General features: G+C 41.8%; 1 protein-coding gene across 2 annotated transcripts in view; it reads right to left on the bottom strand.

Annotated features, from left to right (window-relative positions):
* lingo1a (leucine rich repeat and Ig domain containing 1a) overlaps positions 1–21,534 on the bottom strand; it is a 169,365-nt gene that overhangs the window by 140,617 nt on the left and 7,214 nt on the right. The window contains exon 1 of one of the 2 annotated variants that reach the window (XM_064312659.1): positions 1,567–1,900. The exons of the other annotated variant lie outside the window; for it this stretch is intronic. The gene's annotated coding sequence lies outside the window, so the exon portion shown is untranslated. Of the gene's footprint in view, positions 1–1,566; positions 1,901–21,534 lie in introns of those variants that run through there. 2 annotated transcript variants of the gene reach the window in all.

Here is a 21,534-nt window from a genome sequence, read left to right as displayed (position 1 = left end):
CCATCAGAGAGGAGATCATTTAAATAATGGAAGCAATTTGATGAGCATAACTGAATTACAATGGTTTGGAAAAGTTTTTAGGGTATTGAGAATGCTAATGCAAAGGAAATATTGGGCCCCGCCATAGCAACACTCACAGAAATGTTTCATTCTTTGTATATATTTTTAATTATTTTAAAATTGATCTTTGTCTTCACCTGCATTGCTGTTTTTTTCTTAAAACAGAGAACAGCCGAGAATCTGCGTTATATAGCATCTGCACTGTGTACACACATACTGTACCCATGAAGATTGTTTGAAAAAACAGAAAAATGTCTCCATTGCTTTGTAATTTGATTTATCTGGTATTATTTTTTCAGCCTATAGTGTGTTATTGTGTTTCCTCATCTGAAATGAGAAATGCAATAAATATTGACATTCTTTACCGGAAAAGCAATCAAGATTGCCCCCTCTGCATGACACTGCCTATCAATCTGTAGTATTTTTGTGTCTGCATAAATGTGTGTTTAACCAAGCCCCCCCCCCCACACACACTCCAATGGGTGTGATGTGGAGCTGTGCGTGTATTTGTGTGTGTTGTTTGTGTGTGTGTGTGTGTGACAATGCAGCCTGTCTATCTCCCCCACCTCTTCCACTGCTGTACAAGCTGTAAGGTCTTTTGACTATGGCCAAGAAGAAAGTGGTGACTGAGTCACATAGCTACAGATGACCGTTCAGAGAGCATAAACGAGAAGACAGCAGTGGGCACAGAAGGGCAAGTCTCAGCACCGGACACCTGAAACCTGTCTGGAAACAGCCCAGGTGCACACGCATGCACTGCACTAACACTGACCCCAAATGCTGAAAGGGCAAAAATCGATTCAATTCTGGACACTACTAATGAGGTGTTCACAACTTCTAAGTGCTGTGGTAAGGGTTGGGAGGGGGGTTGTGAAGGCCTCTCAACCTGTAGTGCCCCAGGACCCTGGGTGAAAGTAATTGAGGCAGGGGTGGGGGCAATGAGACTACAGAAAGGCTGCATCCTGTAGCCATACATGTAAACCCAGTGGACATACGGCATTTTCTGCAACCACAGCAGGCGCAGGTTATTCTGCAATGCATTAGAGTTGATAACAAGCTAAACGTCAATACAAGCAAGCAAACACACATGCACATGGACACACACACAGATGCATACACACACACACACCACATTGAAACCCAACCCCCAATCCAGGCAGTTTGGTTGGTTAACAAAGCTTCTTCAAATGCCAATTTAGCAACAACATCTTCACACTGCCCTCAAAAGAGAGGGGGTGTAAGGATTGTCCTTGGGAAAGAGGTGAAGATAATTAGAGAATCGATATGGGATGGCAGCAAGGGTGGGGAGGGGGAGCCCCCCCTAACAATCTAGGTTTCAGTAACCAAACAAACACTGATGCACCTCTCTCTCTCCCTCTTCTCTCCCCCTCCCTCTCTCCATGTATTTATCTATTTCTCCTCCTGTCTTGCATGAGGTCCCTTATTCTTTAGAATACATCACCCCCCACCCCCTTATGGAAAGTCCAGAACAGAGAGAACCCTTACCAGAGTCGTCAGATGGAAAATTCCAAAATCGCTTATTTCATTCCACCAGGCTAGACATTAAATCCCAAATGTCTCTGGGTGCCGGGGAGAGAGACTGAAGATGCCATTGAGGAGATGTGGAGACGTGGGGGGTATGCGTTTCTTAATATAGAATAAACAATGGGAAACAACAGCAACAAAAGAAAGACAAGCAAAGAGCAAAAAGAGAAGAGTTTAGGGAACGGCTGCAGGAGACGAGATATCCGTGTGGCGTGCAGTTTGAGGGTCCACCTTCAGCTCGGAGCCTGCACAGAAGCACAGGCGCAAGCAGTCCACACACATTCAGCCTGTACCTAGCTGACAGAGAGGCAGAGGAAGAGAGGGAGAGAGAGAGAGCGAGGGAGGGAGCGGGGAGAGCGTGAGACGGGGTGGGGAGGGAGAGAGGGAGGGAGGGGGCTAGGACAGTGCAAGGTGGAAGGAGGGGCTGCAGTGAGCTGAAAGATGGAAAAGAGGGAGGGAGTGAAAGGAAGAGTATGCATGAGAGAGGGAGGGGGAGGGAGGGAGAGAGGGAGGGAGAGATCGCTGCTGCTGCCTGCTCTGCACAAACAGGCAACACAATTCCCTTCTTTCAGCAGCCTCTCAGAGAAGGAAAAGACAGGAAAGGAAGCGCGCGTGTGTGTTTGTGTGTGCACGCTCGTGTGCGTATGAGTGTATTATGGGGTGTGTGTGCACTTGTGTTTGTGGGCACGTGTGAACAATTACAAGTGTATATGGGTGTGTGTGCATGCATGTGTGTGAGTGTGTGTTTGTGTGTGCACGCACGTGTGCATGAATGTTAGGGTGTGTATGTGTGTGTTCACATGTGTATTACGGTGTGTGTGTGTATGTGCATGCATGTGTGCGCACATTGGGGAGGTTTGTTCGTGCTTGTGCATTTGTGTGCACGTGTATGTACGAGTGTATTAGGGTGTGTGTCTGCATGCATGTGCACGCGCATTGGGGTGTGTGCATGCGTGTGCATTTGTGTGCATGTGTGTGTATGAGTGTATTAGGGTGTGTGCATATGTGCTTGCGTGTATATAGGTAAGTAGCGTGATAGGAGGGAAAGAAGCATGTGATCATACAGGGTGTTGATAATTGCTCGTTGTGATGTGATACATTCTGACTGGCAGGAAGAACCACACTCCTGATATGCAATGAAGGGATGAGAAGAAGGAGGTGGGCCTTAAGGGAAGAGTGGGGATGCATGGGCACAGAAATGACAGGTAATGCCGAGGAGGGGCTGGACCCAGAGAGGGGGATGGAAGAGAGTTGGGGGGGGGGGGGAATGTGGGCGGGGTGACAAGCAGACAGGAGGAGCTGTGGGAACAGGGACCAAAATAGGACAGGCTAGAGTATTGGGACAGATGGAGAATAACAGAGCATTACCTGCTCTGTGCACGAGCAGCAGGTCTAAGAACACTGACCCAGGAATAGACAGGGAGGGGACGGGAATGGGGACGGGGGATGGGGGGGTCGGCGGGGGGGCAATGGTCGAGCAAGGGCACAGACTGGGCACCCGGTACTGGATAGCAGGAACAGACACAGCACTCCAGGAAATTGGCAGCTGTGTGTGTGTGTGTGTGTGTGTGCGTGTGCGTGTGTGTGGTGGGAGGGGGGTTAACATTGGATCCACTTCCTGCTGGTCCAAAGGGCAGTGCTGTTCTAGTGGCCGAGCAGTACAGCGGCCAAGGTCGTTAACCAGTGCCCTGTCCCCGCATGGCCAACCGTGACTACTGCCACATCCGCTATGCATCATCCAGCTCATACTGGCGCAATGAGAACACTGAGAAAATAAACCACCAGGCCCAAAACATTTCGCGCGTTTAATTAATCGGAAATGGGTGATTCTCAGAAAAGAAATTATTTTCCTAAATATTCCATCAAATTATTCCCTTTAAAATGTTTAGAATATTATTGAAAATGTATCCATTGAACACTCTCACTCACACACGTGCATGCATGCATGCATATACACACACACACTCTCACACGCATTCACACACACGCACACACACACCCACATGCACACAGTGTCGTTCTTCACCTGTCACTTTTTGATCAGAAATGATCCCAACAGAGGCTCAGCTGGTGTGATGCATCTCCAAATGCTATGCCCGTGGATATCATTTGGGCTGACAGTGGGGGGAAACGCACATTAACTCAAACTTCATCACAGTCACATACAGACTGGTCTACTGACCCTTGAAGACTCTCTCACTGGCAAGAGGCAGTGAAATGCATAAATGAAGTGAGAGAGTTTAATTTGGGTATTAACATGGTGTCATGAAATAAGTTATTTCAGAAATTACACGATAAGCTTTTTTTTAAACCCAGGAATATGTGGGAAATACGAATACCATACATACAGCATCTTCACACAGGACGCTTCCTGTGTATTTCTTATGAGAGCCGGACTGCAAATTATTTTTATAAATCATGGATATAACACCTTTCAACATCATTCGACAGTATTAATATTTATCAAGTTCAAATGTCTTTCAAGTATAATATTTTTACACCTTCATACTGTTAGAAGATCTTAGAAGGAGGAAATACTCATTACTAGGCCCGCATGGAATCCACACAAGTAGAATTCCGTTGAAAATCCACAAAATTGTACGTAGCCTATAGAGTGCATTTGACTCTAAACTCAAGAATAAGGCTAGTGGGCTACACAAGTTAGAAAACACAATTGATGTGATTTTTACCCTCTTGTTTCATTGATGTAGCCTACACCATAGATGTCCATTTTTGGTTATTATTTATTGTTGGGAAAAATATGTTGAACCAGACCAACCGGACCATTGCAGACCATCATATCAAAACATATGAATGGTAATATCTGAAAAAGTATGAATGCACACACACACAGGAAGCTAGGCAGGAAGAAACAAATCTCTCACAGCAGGAAATAGGAAGTTATCTGTGCCAGATTCAGTTATTTTCCATTTGTGAAATTCAATTTGGCAATGTTGTCTCCTCCCCACCCCCCCAACCCCCGACCCTGACCACGCCCCCCGTCACAGCCTGTGGAGAGTCAATTACATTTATCACAAATGCCAAACAGCGTGGGAGTCTCACAGTGCCTTAAAATATGGACCATCACACAGCAGCGCCATGTCTTTCCAGAGAGGAGAGACGACAAAAGAAAGAGATCTCATCTTTTCACACCTCATTTCTTCTGTCACTTGACCAGGTCTGTCAAAAAAAAAAAAAAAAAACAGGACTAAAAATACCTTCATCACCTGCTGGACACACAGAAAACAGATGCTTTTGGCAGCCCTGCAATGAGCTCATACAGCCCTGAATTATTAAACACCACCTCCAGCTAACACTGATCTTTTGTCCATCGACCCAGGAGATTCCCACGTCACCGGAATCAAGCCTTCAACCGCTCTAATTTAGACCCACTCCCTTCTCAGCGTGGGGAGAAAGCCAGGCCGGGAAGCGACCACGCACACAGCGCCACGACCCTGAGAGCAAACAGGCCTGTCATTATCCCCGAATGGCCGGACTCCATTCCCATTAAAGCGCACAGGTGGCAGTTTGCCCAGAGACATGGCTCTGTGGGGCACGCCGGTTGCTTCCCACGGCCCCGATGCAAACAGCTCGCGCGTGACAGAGGGATATAATTTTCGCACCTGGGTGAAGATGACTGGCGCGCCTCGGAAATGTTGAACGTGGATGGCACAAGCAGCTGGACAAGCCTATTCTACACTCCTCCTTCCTGCTTTGCTGTATGTCACTGATCAAGTAATCAAAGTAATGGGTGTAATCTGCCATGAGCTGTCAATCACTGAGTGAAATGAACCAATCATAGCACAGTATGTCCACCCAAGGAGCCTCACACTTCCAAAGTATTTGCTTCATCTTGGCTTCATTTGGAATATACTGAATCATACAGTACTAGAAAATTAAGTAAAAACTATTATCATACCTTTGATTTTATTATTATTATTATTTTTTTAAATATCTCATGACTCAAGCAGGCATGTATGTCCCTGGATGCAGAGCCTGTGGTTTGGTCATTGTAGTCAATCTGAGGAATTTTTTGGTCTCTGTCACTGCTGCCTTGTGGCACTGCAGTTATCACCACATGTTCCCTTCAGTGTTGAGCCTGGGCATGCTCCGAGTTTGCAGTCAGACACATTGTCAAGCACACTGTGCGAATTTCAGGCCATTTTCTTTGGATCTGCCCAAGCACAGCAAGGTATCCACAACACCTCCATTTAAGAGCACCCAAATAAAACCAGGGATTTCTGTGAAAGAAAAATGGCAAATCTTACAAATCATTCAATCAGGTAAGCTTGCACAACACGTTTCAAAAAACAGAGACATTGAGACCTTTATGTGTGTCTGTTGGCAATAAGAGGAAACAGTCCAAATATAGGTGAATAGTTCACTCCCCCACAGCTATGGAAGACAACCGTCTTCCAAAAGATGAAAAACCCGGGGGGTGTGGCAACGGCAGTGATGCTGCATAAATGGCGGATTTAAAAAGTGGATCAGAATCTCAGCAAAACTTAACAGAGAAAAGTGAAAAGATGCGCGGAGGGAGAAGCAAGTTCCATGGAAGGATCTCGCTTCAGCTCAAGAACATGGCCAAAGCATGAATGAATTCCAATGAAGAAATAATTACTATGACTGAGAAGGACAGTGACCGTTGCCTGGGGTGGAAAAAGTACAGAGTTGAAAATGTTTTTATAATCAAAACTGGATTTGCAAGATTGAGAAAGATGGAGGAAAGCGGATGATTCTAATAGACTAAAGAAATTTCAACACAATATCAGAATGTGATGAAAAGGAGAGGTGAGTGTGCTCCACCCAAGTAGAAAAAAGAGGAGAATCGTGAAAATCAAGTGCATACAGGAAAAAATAAAAGGTAGCTATAACAGACCCTTCAGGTGCTTCAAGTGAGCTTGGGAATTGAACAAAGAGAGAAAGAAACAATGAGATACATTGTGAGCTGTTCTGCCACAATGGGCTATAAACACAACAGTCCTTCCATTGCACATGCCTTTATAAGTGCTGTTTGACTCTCTAGCAGAGAAAATGATTGCTGTCCTGAGCAATGTGTCTCACTGAAAACAAGAAGGCACTCCTACATGACGCTACCTGTAAATATGAGCATCGCTGCGGAGCAGACATCAGAACACAGAATGTTATTCTAGGTGAACTAAAGGCAGACATAATAGCTCACTAAGGGTGCGAGATTCCCAGAAATCCCACAGCAGGTTTTCACAGTGTGAAAAGTAAATGAGAACACCAGGGAGCTGCATTCAGGCAGCATCAGGTTGACAAAGGTGTTAGCAGTAAAAAAAAAAAAAAAAATACATTGCACTGAATGGTGAAAAATTGAAATATCAAAAAAGACATACTACATTGGATTAAAAACCAGAAACAAGCATTGTCAATTGTAAGAGAAGTGCTTATGTTCTGTGAAATCAAACATAACAAACACGTCAGTGCTGTTATTTACTGGAAAGATAAGATCAAAAAACTGAAAGAAACAGCCCACAGCTGTGAGCAATAGGGGTACAAATCATAAATGATGAAGTGTAAATTAGTATAATTGCATTGCATTTGTGCCTTTGTATAAAAGGGCGACATGTGGGCTAGGCTATGCAATCATTTCAGCTGTACAATAAACTAAAGGTCATTTTTTTCAAGTTATTTTTTGATAAGCTATGTTTGGCACTTTTAAATGAGGCGTGTATGAAACACACTGTGTTTATGTACATTTATGGTAGAAAAAACAGGAAGAAAATTTCTTCTCACAATAGTTACTGAGGAGTTTTAAAATTACATGCCTGAAATTTACAGGAACATGGAGTTCCATTCATTATATTTCAAACATTGTTTTTTGTTACAAGATCGAATCAAATACCAAATAAATAATACCACTGATCACAATATTCCGGCATTTTCAAGAGCTGTTCTTCAGGCATTTCAAAAGGTAAATTTTGTTTAATGTCTAATTCATTTAACCTCTTAGGGCAAAGCCCCCAGTGGTCGGCACGCCGGCGTGCCCAGATTACTGAACTCAGACATTCGGTGCTACTGCAACCGAAGCAAGAGTTAAAAACAGAAACGTGTTGTTTTAGTTTCATTAGTAGACAATACACGACAACTATGCCGAATACGGAGTTTCACAGCGCCACCATTGTCGCTCTGGTCGTTCATTTAACACGCACCCCCTCCCTGCAGTCTCATCTACAACTACACCCCCCACCCATCACATAATGGATAGCATTGTCTATCTTGTCATTCATAAAAATATTATTTCACCACTAAAAAATCGTATTCCGTCATAGCAACAAGATAAACCCGACAATAGCCCTAAGCTATGCCAATACAGCAGTGAAAACGCTGCTCACTGAATAACGAAATAAACAAGAAAAAGTTTTAAAAAATGATACCATGTCATTCTACAGTCAATATCTGGGACTAAATATTGAATAAATATACAACCTTACCGTTGCTTTTATGCGTAGAGATGTCCCGAGTGGTCATATAGCCTATTAATACCGTTAATTCAATAAACTTTTGATTGGGTGGGTAAGACGCACGTTTGGGTGGGCTGAGCCCACCCCTGCCCATACCCACCGCCGGCCATGGGTAGGACACAGGGATATACCCCTGAGAGTAAGCGAGAGTGGGGACAAATGTAACATAGGGCATAGATAGATTTTCACTGCTATAGGAAGGCCATGAACAGCATACAGATGTAATTAAAAAATATATCAAAAGACTGTTTCTATCATGGAACATGTAATTGTATTGAATTACCTTAGTTTGTATTAAATTTGAAAGCTATTAAGACTGTTAGGTGTACCCCACACCACGTTAGTTTTTACACAAACCTTGGGGTTAAATGTAACATTTCACTCCTGGTACTTTCGGTCAGATTGCTGGTCAATGGTATGCCCCAGAAATTTCATTGTGGTGTGTAATCATAGCCAAGGGATGTAGGTTGTTTGCATAAAAATTATGAATCCAATAGTATTTTCATAATTGAGCCAAATACAAAAAACCGTTCACTCGGTTCACCTGTACGTTCAGAAGCCTACTGCATAAATTCACAGAGAAATTGTGGATGTGCACCCAGTCACTTTAAGCTCAACTACTTCAAAACTCATCTTACTGCAATCATACTTGATTTCATCTCTTAGAGATGAATTCTTAATTTGTCATCATCACTTTTAAAGCATTTTACATGCATTTTTTAGAAACTGTGAAGTTAAACTCTCCCTGTTGGTTTAATAAGTATAATTTAGTTGTTGATTTTATGGTGAACAGAAATCAGCAGACCCTATGAGTCCAAACCCAGAGTTGGAAACCCCTGTGCCAGTGATTCAGTTACTGCGATGTAGGCACTGCATTTTTGAGAGGCAGGAAATCTGTAGGATAGTACACACACAGGGCTCTCATACCCTGATGCAAACAATGCGTTTGAAGCCACCAACAGTGCTTTTCATTGATAAATTGAGTCTCTCACCATGACTTCTGCCATAACACCTCGTATCTGTATTCTGGACTGAATGTTCCTTCAAACAGGGACCGACACACAATTACACGCTTGCTCATACCTGCTTCACCCTCTTTCAAGTTTGGAATCCATAAAAGCTGCCTTTCTGTAAAAACCATAGGAGTCTGTTCTGTGTGAATTTGGCTTGAGTTGAGTTCAGAAACATTATTCCATGGATGCTTGTCCTTTTTTCGGAAGGCTTGGCAATAAAATAGCTCTAATTTTTCAGTGGCATTGGTCTTTTTATATTTTTTATATTTTTATATTATACAGTACAGTTAAAAATGCACATTTATAACAGATATAAACATGCATACACACACATGCACGTACAGGCACGCACACAACTTGAGACAGTAGTTATTCATGTAAAACTATTTTCAAGATTCACATTTTTTTAATGTCAGGGATGCCTCAGTCCTCACTCACTGCTCGGTGTCACTCTCAGTTCTCACAAAGTTTCCCTTTAAACCTAAAATACCTGAAGGCAATTATTCAGGGATATAAAAAGCAATGCGGCGCTGCACCATCCACCCTCCCGCCACCCCTCTCACCCCACCCCACCCCACTGTGCTAAATGTTAGTCCAACTGTGCAAGTTTGATACAATCCTTGTACTAAATTCCCCTTAGACCCTGCAGTGGAACCATAATCAGGATTTCTGCCTTTCTCTGCCATTGTAAGATATGTGCTCAAATGTTAGCGGGCATAGGTTTTTCAGCTTTAAAAAAAGGCTCCTTTCAAAAGAGATCTGTCTTGTGTTCTTGACTGCTGAGAGCTGCAATATGCAGCATTAGAAGACTGTCTCAAAGCCACAAACCATTTTACCATTAAATCATGAACACGCTTTTAAAATGTTCAACACAGAAATCCCAACAAGTAGCGGGAAAACAAAACATGAACTCAGCAAATTGTGATGCTGGATATTTCTCTTAATGGCAGGAGTGTGTAATTAGTTCAGATTCTGCCGAGTAAGGAATTTGTTCAATTCCACATGCCTTGCTTGCAAAACTGTGGACATAAATTATGATCAACGAAAGTATACACTTGTGATGAAAACTGCAGACATTGGGATAGCAGGTATACCATCCCTCCATGTTACAGCTTGCATTTTGCATTTTAAATTGAGGGTAATGGGTTCATTTAAAGTAGTTATTTAGATCCATTTTACTGTTAGACTGTTTTTGGTATAAGGATACAGCACCATGAACTGTCATTTACTCAATCTACCACCACTGAAAGAATTGAAAGATGCATGTGAGGTTGACTAGTGTGTAGCCAGCTGGTATGTTCCTAACAGGACAGCTGTTCTTGTCCGCATTGTTGAAAACAAGATTAAATGGTCTTGCTCTTTATACTGCACAGGATATAATTAATTAGCCAATTGATTTTTAAAAATGCATTAACAGTTTAAACATTAAATTTTAATGACTTATTTTTGTTCCCTGTTTGTAAAATTGTAGAAAAACATGGACAATAATGCAGTGACCAATGGGGTGGAGATTATATGATGGTATATAACATATTTTTCAGCGTTAGTCCATTCTAACAAAGTTTGAATCCAATAGGGACCAAATGCACAATACATTTTATTTACATTTGGGAATTTACATAAGAAACCAAATGTGCCCTAATATAATATTATAATTAAAGGTACTCCATTGGTTTGTTATATACTCAGCCTGTGTACTGGCATGCCAGTGGTGGAATTGGTTAACTGCAGGGTCAAAATATGGAAATATTTAGTTTGTTTTCTAAACTGTTTGTAACAAGGGATTTTTAGCTTTTTTGAAAAGTAAGACTGTGAGACCAGGGATTTTAATAAAACAAAGTGAAAATGCCTAGTTTTGTAACTGTGGTTATCGTGGTAAAGATGCTAAGATTGTGTTGAGTCAGAAAAGGATTTGAGCCGTGAGTAGTTTAATCACTCTTGATTATAGTGGCTTTTGTGAATCAGTTGTAAAATGCTCAGAGCTTAAGTTCCAGAAAGGCACATTTTGTTTAATTAAATTCTGATGAACTAAAGACACATTAACAACATGGCAGCAGATTTCTTGCTTGAGGGCTTTGTGGGTAATATTGTGAAAATAACATTGATTTTATAAACTGCAAAGCATAGCATGGACTGTAGTGAGCTGTAATTTAAGAATCGAGGATTTATTCATAACTGTCAAACACAAAATTCCTCCTGAATAGCCAATCACCAATTTACCGCAAAAATAAGACATTGACATTGAGCTGGACAGAAGTTGATAATTGCAATTTATCCATTCATCCATCTATCCACCATTCCCTTATCTAACCCACCTCTTCCAGGGTTAGAACCTATGGAGCTGAAACCTATCCCTGGCAGGAATTCACTCTGGACAGGGGGCCAATCCATTGTACGGCATTCATAGCTGTGGGCAATTTAAAGTGTCCAGTTAGCCTAGCCTGGATGTCTTTGGGCTGTGGAGGGAAACCAGACTACCCAAAGAAAACCCACATGGACATGGGTTTGGTACAAGCATGATGTCAGGACATTCTGTATTTTCAAACTTTGGCCTGAATCGTCTATGGGAGAGGGGGTGGATCATTGTTCCTAGGCATATGTAGAAGCTTCTGGAAAGCCAACTGAGCCGTGGGCTTGTAAACACTGCCATTACATTATAAAGTACACCAGCATCCGGTCAGGAGTTGGTTTATAGTGGGGTAGACAAAGAAAAGATTGGGTCCTGAAAATCCGTATTAACCACTGCACTGCACCTGGCCTTACCATCTCTCCATACCCCCCTTCCCCCCTGCCGCTCCCACCTGCCCACCCATCCAATCTCAGCTCAACAAGTCATGGAGTTGTGGCTGTAAATTATGCAATGTCATCAGGATGGAGAGGAAATGGAAAACGACTGATTTGAAGAACTGCTGAAAGAAGGAGACTGTGAAACGATAAATTAAAGGAGGGAAATGGGGAGGGGTGGCTGGGGAGTTAGGTAAACAAATGATTTGAGAGTATGAGCGATAACACTGAATCTAAATACTGGGTTTTTTTCACTTGGCAAATTGTGGTTTCAATTGGTTGATAACCTTCATAAAAAATGGTCACAGGCCATTTTATCAAGAGACGCACACTCGATAAATGTGGTCTGTCTTGCATGGTAGGCATGCCAATCTGAAATGTAGTGCTGGTTAACCCTTTGGCAGATTAACATGTTGACAAGAATAAGTACCAGCTCAGGGGGTTCACTGAAAAGGCTCTGAGCTTGGTTTGGATTTGTTGCAGTTTTTCTGAAGAGAAGAGATAAAAAAATAATCAAAAGTCCCCCTGCAGTGGCTATATCAACCTTCAGCCTTTCCTCATTAGCCAGACCTTTGACCCCCACAGATTTAATAATCCACAGTATGGGTACCCTTGATGACCTATGCATATTTATAAAGCTTTCATTAAGCCATCACTCAAAGTAATCACCATCTAGTGGCCTATTATAATTGAGATTTGGCATTGATCTCTGCTGGGGATGTTTTTAGATGGATGCTAAAAAAAAGAAAGCTTGGCAGACATTCACTGAGACAAGCATCATTGTCTTTTAAAAAGGAAGGAAATATTGATTTCAGTTCAGAAAATGTTGAAACAGTTTTCAGCTGGCAAGAGCCGATATCACTTCCGAACAACAACTCCTTAATGGAGAGTTTCACCCTGACCAAGATTAACATTGAATTCTCAAAGTGGGATGCAGTAAATAGAAATTGTCAAATGAGAGTTGTGTTGAAAAGGAAAAGTAACAAAGTGGTAAAGAGGAATTTCAAAAATGAAAGGGACAAGATCAAAAAAGTGTCATTTTAAAAATATGAGAAGCAAAATGGAACGTAGGAGAGCCTCTTTTATTTATGTCATTCATAGCCGATGATTCATAGGGATTATTTTGCTGAAAACATGAGCTCTCATTGCTACTTGTCCCTGTCCACATATCCACAGTCTTTCAGCTTCTGAGGTGGCTAAAGGCCATGTAATCCTGTGGAGCCTACCCTTCACACCCAAAACTCAAATTCACTTCTCAGCCACAAGCACGGCTATAATGGTACTTGTACTTCTGCCAGGGAATTGTCTATCAGTGGGTAACCAGACGCCAGACTGACAAGCACACAGGAGCAACATCCACTTCAGACTATAAGCCAAATGTAATCAAGTTTGGCCAACCTGCTAATCGCAAACTGCACATTCCTTCGTGAGTACCTGGAGGCGGAGCCAGAAAACCTTCAATAAACAGGCTCTGGAATACCATGGAAACATTTCCATGAATATCTGTATTATGCCATGTGATTAATGGGTATACTGACATGTCGAGTTGATACAAACTCAGGTGATTAACCGGAATGCTTCTCTTCCACGTTTACATTCAGCATTCAGAAAACCCATTAAAACGTAATGAGTTTCTCAGACAAATGACAAACATTTTTTTTAGATAAATACCACGGAAGCCTAGATTCAATGTAACCTCCATACACTTTGTCCTGGATTCTGAACTCCAAAATTAGGGACCTTTTTGGGACCTGGCTGTAATTAATTTTTTTATATCACTGGCATCTGGGGTCACATGACCAGATGAGCTGCATGAGAATCAAAAATTATATATATATATATATATATATATATATATATATATATATATATATATATATATAGACATTCCTACCATTCAGTTGCATTCAGTTTGAATGCACACAAATGTGTATCTATTTTCTGAAATATGTTCTGTGGCAATCCCTTGAATGATCAGTTGATCAACAAAAGTAATCACGCACAACATGAAAGATTTTGGGATACTGGACACGTGACTACACGGATACTGAGCAGCTGTGTGTGAAAAACAACACATTCAGGGACAAAAATAAATAAATAAATAAACAGATAATGAGCCAAACCTGCTTTCTGCTAGATTCAGTTTAATGACTGTATGAGCAAAGTAGCAAAATGCATGGTTTCAGAGCATCCAGGCTGATTAAGAGAATGGCTGAAATGGTGTCCACCATCAGCAGCCCTTCAACACACAGAGCACAGAAAGCACAGAATGTGATTTTGGATGGGGAAGCCATCCGTAACAAGCTCAAACGAAGCAAGTAGAAAGAGCTGAAATATCTGTGTTCTCCTACTGCTGAAGAGTAGATGATTCCCATCCCACCACCGCAGCACATTTGGACATTAATTAGTGTAATGACTAAGTGTTACTGCAGTAATAGTCCTCCTGCAGTGGCTGTTTACCGTGGATCTGCTTCAACACAACTCTGTCATCTCTGTGTTTTGAGTGGGAGTCTTCTGCAATTCTCAAAAAGGAGACAAAGATCTGGATCAGAGGTAGAATGTGCTGGCTGTGTGAGACTCAGGGACCTCGTACAGGAAGGGCTTTACCTCACTGCACCTTGGAGACTCCTTACACTCCGGAAACAGACACACATCCCCCACATGCTGTTTTTCCATAGAAATCGCTTTTCCACTTGGGCACAGAATGGTATAACACAAGGCGGGCGAATCCGATGAGACTCCGCCCCGGAAATAAAATCTCAGTCACGCCATCTAAGTTTTCCGAAGAAAAGCAAAAGACACGCTGTGCCGCTGACAAGTGGGCGGGCACCCCCCACCCCCCCGAAGGAGGAGGTCTCAGATCTCACAGGGTGGGAGGGGGCGGGAGGATAAGCCGCCACGGCCTTCGTAAGCCACCATCAAAGCGACTCAAAGACTTTGGGAAAGTGACAAAATCGCTTTAGTCACAGAGGTGCAGTAAAACAGCAAACACGCCTGACCTCTTTTCTGAAACTGTGCTCATCAGCAACACAGAGCACTTAAAGGATCTCCCTGACCACATTGAGAGCCTTATTAAGATTATACTATATTTTCTTCACTGCTTATTAATAATGAATTGAACTACAGTCCCCTGTTTGAAGATGCTATACAAAATAATGCATTTGCTTTATTTACCTCATTTGCGCAAAGCCAATATGGGAATGGAATATCTCCCTTAAGAAACATGCACACAGACATTAGGTACAGGTTGGTTAGATAAAAATGCACATCCAACACGTTTTCCTACATTCATAGGAAAAATCATGCATGATATAAAAACATGCTGCACATGCTGCAAACAGTGCAAGACATTACATTAACCTTGTTTTCCCTATATTGTTGCAGTTAGTTTCTGGTTTCTGGTACACCTTGGAAAGAAAAGAAATGACAAATAACTGAAATTTAACTTAACAGAAGAGTGATCAGAGGGAAGTGGTATTTTGTGCAGCCAAGGCTAAATAACAGTCATTTCCACTCTCGACAGAAAGCTATATGATAAAGACTGAAGATAAAATAACATTGTCTATTCATTTATTTGAGAGGGTATAATATTTTAGTCTCTTTTAATCTGAAAGTAGGGACCAGCCTGAGGTATGTCATCACTGCTAACCAACAGAAACAGTTTTGTATACAGTAAGATTTTTTATTTTTTATACATAAGGCATTTTGAAATCTAAAACCCTCTGCTAGGATTTCAAATGATGACTTCAAGATTTCTTTCCCATTGCATGGTCATATGGTTGCTGCCATACTGTACTGCAGCAGCCACTGCTACTGTAATGTAAAATCTCAACCAAATAAATGGAAGAGGGGAAACTGAAAGCAGACAAAACGAACAAAGACCTATCATCCAGACATGCTATGTCTGGAAAGCCTTGCATCTTTCTGCTAAATTTGGATACAACCTGCCTGCAACTCATAGACCGAGTTGAATTGCTCTAAACACAGCCGTCTCCTAAACCTAATGCTCTCCTATCTGAATGGATACTTAAAATGTGAGCATGCAAGCAGCTTGATCCTGCCTGAAATGTATTAGCTCTGGGTTAGATGAAACCCCCTTCCCCCCTCCCCCCTTCACCCAGGCATCATGTTTTAGAGAGCACATGCTTGGCTGCACCCTCCTGAATCAATACTGGAGTTATCAGTCAGGAAAGATCATTGCCGATGAACACAATTGGACTTTTAATTGTAGTACATAAAACCATGAATTTACAGAAGTTATAGTGTTATTATAGCGGTGGTTTGAGAATGAGTTTAGTTACCCCTCCTCATCCATTGGTATAACGACACATTTATTCTTTGTTTTTTTTTAACATGCAGTAATTCAAATCTGTCATTGTAGATATGATTCAAACAATGCTTCTATCTGCACGGCAAAACACAACATACCATTCAGCTGAAAATAATCTGCCCAGTTTTCACAGAAAATGGGAAGCCAATATGGAAGTGTAGAAGTGCAGCCCAACGCCTTCAGCAATGCCTCCCAACAGAGCCAGAGCAAGGTTTCGGCCCGCTCAGTGAAACACAGTAAGATACGAGCCGGCTGAGTGGAGTCCAGGCCAGAGGCTCATTAAAACTAAGACCCGGAAGCTACTTTCTCTGGGCTTATGGAAGTGACCCCTGGCTGCTCACTGGATAACGGAAAAATCCGCTCTGCGGACTGAACCTCTACCAGGGCCGGGGATTTTGCTGTAAGCACAGGCTTGGAGCAGAGTGTGAGCAGGCACAGGCACAGGACATGAATTGGGAATATTTTACCGCCTGCCATGAATGAGCAGACAGTCAACCCTGCTGTCAAAATGATCCTTTGGATTCCTTCGGCCCAAGCGTCACCTCTTTGGAGAAATACTAATAAAAGAATTCTGCTGAATGACAGATTCGCTTGAGCGAAATGTAATACTCTGCAGGCGTCGAGTACTTCTCTAGAGCAGAGGTGTCAAATTAAATGTTTTGCCAAATTAAAATGTGCTACTGGACACACAGTAGGACTGGGTGTCGCTGAGAAAACCCAACAAGATGGAATGATACCATGCACCACAGGTGCAAAGCATTGCTGATGAGGAAATTAAGAGCAGTCCCCTTAGCTTCAGTGAAAATATTGTGTGGTGCTAAACTGTCCTTTCATGTCAATCTTTCAAGAAAGGCTGTAGTCATCATCCGGACAGCTAGACGAGATGTTGTTCTTATAGGGAGATCGTTCTTTTTTGTTTCCTTGTTGTTTTCCAGTTTTCCAGAACATTCCGTAACAGCAACATGCTTTTCAGCAGCAATGTGAGGAAGGGCAAAGCAGGATAACTTAAATCAAATCAAAGAAGAGCCTTAAAGGAGGCAGCCAGCCCTACCAAATTAGCTTGTTTGTCACGAAATCTACCATCTGTTCATATTCCACTAGAATTTTGCATGGCTTATAAACACCTTCTGACAGATCCAGCACTTTTCATGATTGATTTGGTAACTTTTTGATGTCACAGATATTTTATTCTTTATCATCTATTAGAAAATGTTGGTGTATCAACAAACAGACTGGTTACACCTTAACAAACAAAACAAATTTAGTTTATGAACAAGCTACACAAACCCCTACCACAAATTGCACATATATTTTGCACTCCCTCCTCACTTTCTGCCACTGCTGCTCCGGGTCCTATATTTTCAGACCTTTGTTTTGGTTAGTTTCATACAGAGCCATTCAATATTTTGTGTACATTGGCTCCAGGCCCTAAACTGGTGTTTTAGTAATGATGTGATTTTTTTTTTACATTTAATTTCAATTTTTAAATCCCAGTTCTGTTTTTTACATTATCGTCACAGCTTGACTTTGTCACTTAATTGCGCCAAGTAATCACTTGTTTATTGAATGATTGAATGTTATTCTGCGATGAAAAACACTCAATTTGCATTTTATTAGATTTATAGGCAGTTTTAAAAAAGAAACAATGCACTGTCTGCAAAAAGAAGATGGAACATGACTGGCAGGTCAAATGAGTGGTTTAGGGCGTGACTGACTTGCCAAATAGCTGTACTACCATCTGCATATAACAGCAGTTAAAGCTTAGTTAGCAGTTCACTACGGTACAGTTTACTGGTGGGTAAAAAATACAGATTAGGCAAATTAAAGGAATATATACAGTATAGTGTGTAAGTATTTGGACAGAGACACTTTTAGTTTTGTTGTTCTGCATACTTTGGAAATAAACATTTCCAAAAGTATGTAGACACCCCTTCTAATTAGTGGATTTGGCTATTTCAGCCTCACCCATTGCTAACAGGTGCATGAAATCAAGTATACAACTATGCAATTTCCTTTGACAAACACTGGCGTAAGCATGGGTCGTACTGAAGAGCTCAGTGACTTTCAACATGGCACTGTCCTAGGATGTTACCTTTCCAACAAGTCAATTAATCAAATTTCTGTCTTGCTCAAGCTTCCCCAGTGAACTGTAAGTGCTGCTATTAGGTAGTGAAAATGTATGAAGCAACAACAGCTCAGCCGCAAAGCGGTAGGCCACACATGCTCACAGAACGAGACCACCAAGTGCTGAAGCATGCAGCGTGTAAAAATCATCTCTCCTCAGTTGCAACATTCATTACAGAGTTTCTACAGTCATACATAAGCCTAAGATCACAATGCACAATTCCAGGCATCAGTGCCCAACCTCACAGATTGGCTGAATGGAAGCTAATCCCTGCAGCCATGTTCCTATATGTATATATATATATATATAACATGTCATTTTATATACACTGCTAAATAAATACCAGTATTTATTACATGTGGCTTCATATTCACCACCTTTCATTTCAGTATGATTAGCTTTTCCTCCCTGAGTTAGTTTTTTTCAAACTTACATTTTCAGCGTTTAACAGACATTCTTATTCAGTGTGACCAGGCTTATATTATTTTACATACAATCCCTTTATACAGCTGGGCATTTACTGAAGCTGGTTAAGCACCTTGCCCAGGAGTACAAGTTACAGCAATACCCCAGCTGGGTATCAAAGTTACAACCTTGAAGTTACAAGCCCAGTGCCCTAAGCATTATTCTACACTGCCACCCATAAACACTGTTTAAATACATCAATTTTCTGTGCAATGAGACATGGATGATTCCACTCCCTGTATGAATTAGGACCAATCATGTTTCACTGTGTAAGACAGCTAACTCAGTCACAGCCATCTTACCATTCCTTGGAATAATTGGCCGAATTAGGCTTTCCTTCCTACTGTCCCTGCTGGTCTGTTGTCAGTGATGTGTCATTTAAATACAGGTTGTTGTTACAAATCAGATGGAGCTTTGATTACGTTATTTGCGGCGTCCTCATAGGGACATGTTCAGATTTACAGGTGCAAAGTCAGAAGGGCTGATGGCCTTTAAAAAACGGAAACCGTAGTGAGCTTCATGAATCTCTTGATTTGGTCAGGTCAGTAAAATTAGCGGTGATGTGCTAAGGCTCCCACAGTGGGGATGATCTACTATGTACTGTCAATCACGGACTTATCAACCAAGAAAATTCCTCATTTTCTATTATTAAAAAACAGTGATTGACTAAAATCAGTCAGGCATTGTTAGTGCACAATAAATCTTTTTTTTTTTCTCTCACGTTCTGAAAGTTCTGTACCTAAACTGGTTCTGTTGAAGCTCATTGGTTTAAGGATCAGGTTTTTTAGAAATCTTTTTTTTTTTGTTTTTGTGAAAATTATTTGTTGTGTTTCTGAGGCAAAACAGAAGGGAAACCATTCCATTAACAGGCTGTCAAGAGCTCAGCGAAGGGACAGAGTTTAAAGAGAAATAAGTGGTGAGATATAGGTGTCACACAGCCGCAAACCTCATTTGGACCCTGTCAGGCTACCATTAGCCCTGACCGTTTGTTTGGTTTGTTTTTATGAGTCGGGGCCGCCTGCAGCCAAGTTTTGTCCCAAAGCCGTCGTGCTTGACTGCTCAAAAGGACAGCGTATGACTGCTCATTACAGTGGGCGGGGAACATAAGTTTACCGCCAAGGTGACACAGAGATTGAATCACACTGACAGTCCGTTCTCTTCACACAGATACTATGCCCACAATGGGCCCCAAATTGTGAGTGGGAGTTGGGCTTACCATGTGGTCAACACCAAGGGATCAGCGAACGTACCCACATAAAGAGTCTAAAGTAGAGCATGGTGGTGCAGCTGACCCTCCCCTCTCCAAGAAAAATTACCTTTACCTTTACTTAAAATCATTTCAAATAGTGGCTACTGTAGATACCCTTGCCCTCAAAAGCTAGAAGTGGACTTTTGTTTCTTCTTCTCCCTCCCCCTCTCCCTCCCTTTCTCCTTTTTCACTTTCTCCAGTTTTTACACAATGTTCTTTGTTCAAAGACAGGCAAGAACAAATCAGTCTGCAGTTAGGACTGATCTTTGACTCTCATAAAGAACAGCACAAACTTAGATATAATGATTTATGATTTTAATATCAGAATATGCATGATTAGAACAAAAAGATGGTTGTGAGTAAAAACAGCCTTAATACCTTTGACAGGCTCTTATTAGCTAGGCTAATCATATTCATGGATGAGGGCAGAGTTGGCAGGGGGTATATTGAGCTGTGAAAAATTAGAAATATATATCTTATCTAATGTTAACAAAGCATTCTTTAATGCAAGCGGTGTATAATTTGTACCTGCATATTGTAAGCTTTTTTTTTTTTTACATGGAGAGTGAAAATTTGCTTTCATTTTCATTCCTCTACGAATATGCTTTCCTCATACATGTAGGTGTATAGTGTTCCCTTTATGGTGTGCTGTAGGGTTCATTATTTTGGAAGGGGCCATATACCAGTGTGGTTGACCGGGTGACTACATAGGAAGGGAAGAGAAGTGCGGCGGAAAGTGAAGGCAAACCACCTCCCACCCCCACCCCTCGAGAGGCATCCGAGTATCACAGGGCATGACATAACGTTAGGAGACACGCACATCAAGTCATGTTAGCGTGCCCGGCATGCAGCGTGACAGATGACCTAGTCTGATCGGAGCGTTCTGTGTGGCTAGCTCTGACGACTGGCCCGTTCAGGCAGGACTGGGATCAGAGAGTCAGCCTGCGGACACGCGTCTGCTCGGCAGGACGGGGGCATTTCAGCGCACGCCCATACTGCCCGAGTTAGAGAGGGGCCTGCAAACGGGTCACCAAAATACATCCCCTAACGGAAGAGAGGGAGAAACAGAGAGGGATAGAGATAGTCCAGTAGTATTTTTAATAGTAGCTTCGTCCTAAGTGCTGTAGGCCACAATCTGTAAATCATCTAGTTCATGACCATGAGCTCCTTTACTTTTAATTAACTGAGCTATGAAACAGTAACTGCAATAATGTATCCGGGGGCTAAATTTGAAATAGTTCAACATACGTGTTGATTTATATACATTTTTACCTTGCAGTCTTTTAACTGAACTGCTTCAGCAAGCGGAATTAAATTGAAGGGCCTTTTGTCCAGGATTTAAGATAAATGTTCCCCCATAATCCTAAATGTGGTGTGTTAGGTGGCACTTTAGCCCTTTCTGGATATTTGGTTTTTCCCACAAATAAAAAACATAGCATTTTAAAGACTCCCTCTTTGATAAATGTAACATTGTG

The sequence above is a fragment of the Anguilla rostrata genome, chromosome 16 (assembly GCF_018555375.3).
Source record: "Anguilla rostrata isolate EN2019 chromosome 16, ASM1855537v3, whole genome shotgun sequence".
NCBI lineage: Eukaryota > Metazoa > Chordata > Actinopteri > Anguilliformes > Anguillidae > Anguilla > Anguilla rostrata.
This window is presented reverse-complemented; position numbering and strand designations above follow the sequence as displayed.